The sequence below is a fragment of the Trichoplusia ni genome (assembly GCF_003590095.1).
Source record: "Trichoplusia ni isolate ovarian cell line Hi5 chromosome 18 unlocalized genomic scaffold, tn1 tig00000578_group17, whole genome shotgun sequence".
Classification (NCBI taxonomy): domain Eukaryota; kingdom Metazoa; phylum Arthropoda; class Insecta; order Lepidoptera; family Noctuidae; genus Trichoplusia; species Trichoplusia ni.
Genome location: NW_020799772.1, coordinates 1 through 5,940, shown reverse-complemented (window position 1 = coordinate 5,940; position 5,940 = coordinate 1). Strand labels below are relative to the sequence as shown.

Genomic DNA, 5,940 nt, shown 5'->3' with positions numbered 1-5,940 from the left:
ATTATTGCCCCTTGACAGTGCTATCTGCATATAAAGGGGTATAATATAAATGTCAATACGAGTCTGAGATCTACACAAATTGTATACTTTTTAATCAGTTCGCTGAATTACACTCTAGATAAGACAGCAATAATAATGCAGTATTATATGTTACCTATATGAGTTTCTATCACAAATAATTTACACATTTCTTTAATATACAAAAAATATGGTAGAAAATACTGGAACGTAAAAAATATTACATAAATAAATAGTAGTCCTGATCAAATCAGTAACGGGAATGTCGAGTCATGTACCAGCTTCTTGAAGAAAGGCCTCTTCAAGAAGTTTGTACAGTCAAGAAATACGAAAACAAAACGAAACTATCTAGCCGACCACCAGGGGTCTCCCCTCCCTCCGAGTATATTACCCACGGCGGGGGGCCACATTCGGTGCTATGGATGCGGTCCCAATATGAGGCGAGGAGGCCGACGCTCTTTACACGTCGGCCTCCACACAACACAAGAAAGTGACCTACCAGCCCACATTACTGGCCGGTGGAAGCCCGCGGTCGGTGTATGAAGGATTGCAACGCATTGCCATACACCGACACAAAAACGCGGATGACGTAGCACGGCGGTTCAGGTTTAGTCAGTAAAAGTCTGACACTACAAATTTCCTCCCCGAGGGAGTCAAAAAAAAAAAAAAGGGGTCTCCCCACCCACATGTGCAGACAAGATACTACATCCCGCGCCTTTCCCCTCGGTAGGCATAATTTTATTGTAATCTAGCTTGTATAAGGTTTCTAAATTCAGTAAGACATATTAAGGTATTTTATTAGGACAAAGATTCTTTGTTTTAAACGATATCGATCATTAGTTACATATAATTTATGACGTATTTTCATATGTTATAAATATTTGCGCTTATCTTTGGTATCTTTAATTCTATTTGGGATTTCATATTTTTAATTTTTGCAACTTATTTTGATGACTGTGAATTTCTTCTACGTCTGATACCTGGTATTTAACAAATCAGTTTGTATTGTGTAATGACTTTTAATTTTGTAAATGATGACAGTAAGCTTATTTTACTTAGCTTGGATTAAAATACTTGTCAATGTAAATCAAATGACCCCAAACTCTATGGGGTGCGTTTTATAGCGGATCTCCTTTGACCATCATTCAACTTCTAAATAATGAAATATTGTAATTATGTCAAGTTTTCCTTTTGTACACCCAAAAAATAATTTTCGTGAAACTTCAGTAAAGTTTTCAAACGAATTGAAGGGACTTGGATTTCAAACACAGTATTCACTGAACATATGAGATTGTTAAGGATAATAGAATGACATGACATTGTACACAACTTTTGTGCCATATTGCTCATTATGCAGTTGGTTATCAGCAGATAACACTGAGTTACTTATTACTCTTATCGGAGTCAAATATTTTCATAGTTATATTACGAGTCTGATCACATATTAGATACTGATTTAAACAATCTATAGGGAAAATGAGTCCGGAAAATCAAAACCAGATTTATGGGAAATGACTACCTAAAGGTACAGCTTACTAAGATTCTATAACAGTCCGTTTCTCAACTTTCGTAAATCCGAACGCTAAACCATTATTATTGCTCCAGTGAAATGAGTTCATGTTCAATGAAAATAGCAGTCGCTCTTTGTAGAACATGGTATTATTATTGATTTCATTCATGTCCCATATTTTTATTTAGAAGTCTACCTATCCACCTGCTGGTTTTGAAGTACTAAGAGTGCCCTTGTAGAGAACAGCGGGCGCAAAAAGAACCCCAGCATTGCCCGTTAAGCAGATATAGGAAGCAACAAATTCTCATGTCCATCTCCATCTATACTAGTAATAACAAAATGAAACAATTAATGAACCGTCATATATTTTGTTTAACAAATTCAAAACAAGTGGATATCAAAAAAAAACACGTGAACTACTATTATCAATTCATGTTTTATCGATAACAGAATACATACAGTTTTTTTAAGATTATAAATACAAACTTACGTTTTGAATTTCTTAAAGAACTGGTTTGAGTGTTTGTGAACCTAAAAATGAATTTTCGTGTATACAAGTTTTTGTATACATTTAATCAAACAGTTTTATTCGTATATCATTTAGTTATGACACTACGTCCAATTGTGAATGGTCTTTAGCAGCCAGGGTAGATAAGGTCATATTAATTATTGTTACTAGCAGAGTATCCTACAGCTGGGCAACGGCCTCCATACCCTTCTTCAACCTACTCTGACTATCATCTAATATTATTTATTATATCATAATAGTTATCATGATGCTCCAACACATGGATTGTTTTTGTTGTTGCTAGCTGCGGGGGAATTTCTCATATGGCGTCGATTGTTGCAGGTGTTTTCTGTCTCAACTATTAACTTAACGTGTTCAATAATAATCTTATAAATTCTCGACCCGATTGGTGTTTATCGCGATTAATCATGTCTGAATAATAAATAACTGATGATAGTGTTATTCTGTACGACTCTTATTGGAGACTGCTTATAAATTTGGCTGTGTAATATCCTAAAAATCTTGTCTTAAACCACCATTATCATTTCATCGCAACTATTTATCAATATTGAAAATGCAACAGTTTGTTCCTAGTTATAAATGGCGTAAATTATACAAAAAAAACATTTTGTTCTCACCTTTTCTGTTTTATTAATATAGTCCGGGTCACATATCAAGCACTTTTGTAGGTTCAGGGTCGTCTCACGTACGAACCCATTTCCTTTGCTCCAGAACCTTCACGTCTGATGAACTTAATATTAAGACCTTGTTCACGAGGAGCAATCAGAATTGTTCGCGCATCCAGGTTCAGTGATTTGGGCATGTCCTCTCCAAGCTCGACTCTGTATTCCTTCAAGATGGTAATAAGGCCCGCCATAACTTGCATTTTAGCAAAACGACTTCCTGGAAAAGAGACGCAGAGCATGGTTACTTTGAGAAAACATCAAGAATTAATGGATATTTAGTCTAAGTTTTCCTATCATAAGAATTATTAAAAAAAAATGTTAATAAAGCAGGGGTGGGCAACGGTTATCACTTTGGAGATAAAAATAGATAGTGTGACAAAAATCTTTTTCTTTTATCTAAACAAAACATAAACGTACAATTGGGAACACTTACTTCAAGTGTGGAGAAATAATTACCTATGCAGATCCTGGGTCCTTCTCCGTACGGGAAGAAAGTGTAGGGTTTTAGGTCTTTCTTGTTTTCAGGTAAAAATCGTTCAGGTTTGTACTCCTCAGGGTCACGGAAGTAATCAGGGTTAAAGTGGAAGTGGTACACTGGAATGTGCACTCGAAGTCCCTTTTCTACTTTCACGCCATCCGCAAATGATAGTCGTCCATAACTTCACGGGTAAGTATTCCAAATATGGGGTACATGCGAAGTGTTTCGTAAACAGCTGCGTCAAGGTACGGCAAGTCATTCACACATTCATATTCTAACTTATTTTTCTGGCGCGCAACGTATTCATCTATTTCCGCGATTACTTTTTCTTGTACGGCAGGATTCTTTGCAAGCTCAAACAAAGTGAAACTTATGGTAGTCGCTGATGTCTCGAATCCAGCCGCAAAGAACAAAATACACTGAGCCACTAGCAAGTCATCATCCACTTTTAGTTTAATTTTAGTATCTTTACCAGTTTTCGAGTTACTGATACTGTCACCTATTAAGTTTTCCTCGTTTTTGAATGTCAAAACTAAATCTACAAAATCGTTTCTTGGTGATGGTTTGTGATTCCTACTTTCGAAAACTCCTTTCAACAATTTTGAAAAGAATTCATCGATTGTTGAAGGAAAAAGTTGCATTTTCATTCCGTAGAAAAGGCTTGGCCATGCTGCTCTAAGAATCATTTTCAGTCCTCGGGTATTTGAAGCTTCGAAAATCTGTTCAGCCATAGTTTTGAAAACATTATTCGTCTCCTTGCCCATAACCATTGAATCAACGCCAAAAGCACACGAGCAGATGCAGTCCATGGTGTACCTCGCGCCGAGGTCCCTGGCTTCTATAACATTATTCTTAGATGTCTCGTATGTCAGCATGTCTTCCAAGCTGTGGTTGCATTTCTCAAGCAAGTAAAACATTTTCTTCATCTTAGAAGAAGAGAATAATGCTGTGAGATTTTGACGTACAACTTTCCATTTATCGCCACTGGCAAAGAAAAGATTCCGAGTTATTATTTCGTTTTCGACATGGTCCGAAATTTCCCTGCCGTTAAAATAATAAAAATCCTTTGTAAAGACATCTTTCACGACTTCAGGGCTATTCACCACCAGCACAGGCTCGGTTCCGAAGAAAGCTCCGAAGTAAGATCGATCAGGAAACCGTTTGCAAAGCTCCTGCAGCATTTGACCAGGATACTGTTTCTGAAGCATGTACTTTGCATAGTTGCCCAAGAGCGGCAGAGGCTTCACGTAAGGCACATTTCTTTTCTCCCAGTAGCCGAACTTTCTTTGAGAAATATAGTACAGTAAAGAAATTAATACTGTTAACAGAGACACGAATAAGAGTAGCGCAGCCATGTTTGTGAGCGCCGAACCGGTGACTGAAGATAAATGCACATCACGCTGTATTTAAAGATATGTGGCGATCCATGCGACCGAACTGCGATATGAATATTTACTTAGGATTGTAGCTAAGCTTTCGATATTTCCGACTTTGCCAGACAAAGTCGGAAAAAATACTGAATCAGAAAAACATGAAAGAATATTTTGGAAAAATAATAAACGAAGTATAGGCAACTTTGTACTCGTAATTAATTAAGAAAAAGTACTTATAAGTGTTTAAAACGTAAACTCCTTAATTCAAACAATATATAATTTGCCCTTGATAAGTTATTTTTCAAAGTACATATTTTTTTGTGGAATACAGTCAGTGGAATACAGTGGACAATAGTCAGAGAGACAAAAATGACAAAAAATTAATTATAATCTTATCTTACTTGCATGAAGACTACGGTAGTATAAACCACAGAGGCATAATATTTTTTCGGTCTTTATCATAGAGCTAATAATAAGTCTGCAGTTAAGAGTAAATATGTTAACTTCAAATCATATGATTTTTTTTTCTTACCTGTGTTTATCCATTTTAGGGGATAATTTTACTAAATTGAGCACTATTAATTCTGTGTTTAATAAAATTAATACGAAAGTATATACGATCTAAGGTACATGTACCTATTTACGATCAATACTGACTTATCGCTCAAAACGAAGTCCAAACCTGTGTATTGAGGTATTGACCAGTCAGCAATTCTGGAGAAAGCATAATGTTCAGATATGAACGACGAACCAAAAGGAGAGTATAAAGAGTAAGAAGTACCGAATTTGGGTGACAACAACACTATCTACTGTTCTAACAACAACATTTTTTTTTTATTTTGTACTATTTTGCATAACCCAGTGTTAGTGTCCTAAAAATGAAAACGATGAGACTGAATAATTTACCTATCGAGATTTATTTATTTATTTACTGTGCTGAATGCATTCAGACATACTAGATGTTTTAGGTGTTATTTTGTAATGTAAGACAAAATTATTTTGTATATTATTTCAAAAATACCATATAAAACATTCAAATAAAAAATAGTAATAAGAAGTAGGAGATTGAGATTTAATAACTAAATAATTGATTAGTAAAAAGATTAAAAAAGTGGGCGCTTGAAATACGAGCCAGTGAATCCTCTCAACTGGCTATTTCAGTTACTTGTTAGAGAGACAAAAAACCTGTACATATTATAACGTTAAAATTAGCAACAGCATTTTGATAGTTGCCATGGTTACAATCAATGTTTATTTCTCGTTACTACCAAGCATCGTATGCGGATTTATTTGCAGTTTCAAAGAATGTCCTTATCTTAAAAAAATACTATTAATGTCTTTTTGCATAGATACAAAATATGAAGGAT

At 35.3% G+C, this 5,940-nt stretch overlaps 1 pseudogene; it reads right to left on the bottom strand.

The window, feature by feature from the left end:
• Positions 1 to 2,658: 2,658 nt before the first annotated feature.
• Positions 2,659 to 4,590, bottom strand: LOC113506498 (annotated as a pseudogene).
• Between the last annotated feature and the right edge of the window lie 1,350 nt (positions 4,591 to 5,940).